Raw genomic sequence first — 1404 nt, forward strand, 5'->3', positions numbered from 1 at the left:
TAACAAGAAACTAAAAGATAAGATTCTAGAATTTAAAGATTGAACCTTTCTTAACAAGAAAGTAACAAACTTCAAAGTTTTGAATCAATCACATTAATTATTAGTGAGTTTTCAAAAATGTGATATAAAGATAAGGAAAAGATTTTGAAAATAATTTGAAAAAGAATTTTTGAAATTTTCGAAAAAATAAAAAATTGAAAAAGATATAATTTTTGAAAAAGATTTTGAAAAGATAAGATTTTTAAAATTGAAAATTTTGACTTGACTTGTAAGAAACAACTAATTTTGAAAATTTTTGACTAAGTCAACTCAAATTTTTGAAAATTATGAGAAAAATAAGGAAAAGATATTTTTTTTATTTTTGAATTTTTAATTATGAGAGAGAAAAACACAAACATGACCCAAAACATGAAAATTTTGGATCAAAATACAAGATGCATGCAAGAACACTATGAATGTCAAGATGAACACCAAGAACACTTTGAAGATCATGATGAACATCAAGAACATATTTTTGAAAAATTTTTTATGCAAAGAAGACATGCAAGACACCAAACTTAGAAATATTTAATGCATGGACTCTAACAAACGAAAAATGCACATGAAAAACAACAAACAACACCAAACAAGAAAACATCAAGATCAAACAAGAAGACTTGTCAAGAACAACTTGAAGATCATGAAGAACACTTTGAATGCATGGATTTTCGAAAAATGCAAGAAAAATTTTAAAAGCATGCAATTGACACCAAACTTAAAAATTGACTCAAGACTCAAACAAGAAACACAAAATATTTTTTTTATTTTTATGATTTTATGATTTTTTTGGATTTTTATTAATTAATTTTTTTCGAAAATATTTTTGGAAAAACGAAAAAGAAAAGAAAAATTTTGAAAAAGTTTTTGAAAGAAAAATTACCTAATTTGAGCAACAAGATGAACCGTCAGTTGTCCATACTCGAACAATTCCCGGCAACGGCGCCAAAAACTTGGTGGACGAAATTGTGATAAAAGAGTTCCAGGCACTATTAGAGAAGCTCACAACTCCGTTCAACTTAACCAGCAAGTGTACTGGGTCATCCAAGTAATACCTTACGTGAGTAAGGGTCGATCCCACAGAGATTGTTGGTATGAAGCAAGCTATGGTCACCTTGTAAATCTCAGTTAAGTGGATTCATAGGGTCAAATGTAATTGGATTAGATAATTTAAAAGATAAATAAAATAAAAAGGGATAGAAATACTTATGTAAATCAATAGTGGGAATTTCAGATAGGTGTGTGGAGATGCTAGAATCCTTTCGAATCTCTACTTTCTTATTGCTTTCATCCAATCCTTCTTACTCCTTTCCATGGCAAGCTGTATGTAGGGCATCACCATCATCAATGGCTACTTTTAATCCTCTC

Source organism: Arachis duranensis, chromosome 9, assembly GCF_000817695.3.
Source record: "Arachis duranensis cultivar V14167 chromosome 9, aradu.V14167.gnm2.J7QH, whole genome shotgun sequence".
Lineage (NCBI taxonomy): Eukaryota > Viridiplantae > Streptophyta > Magnoliopsida > Fabales > Fabaceae > Arachis > Arachis duranensis.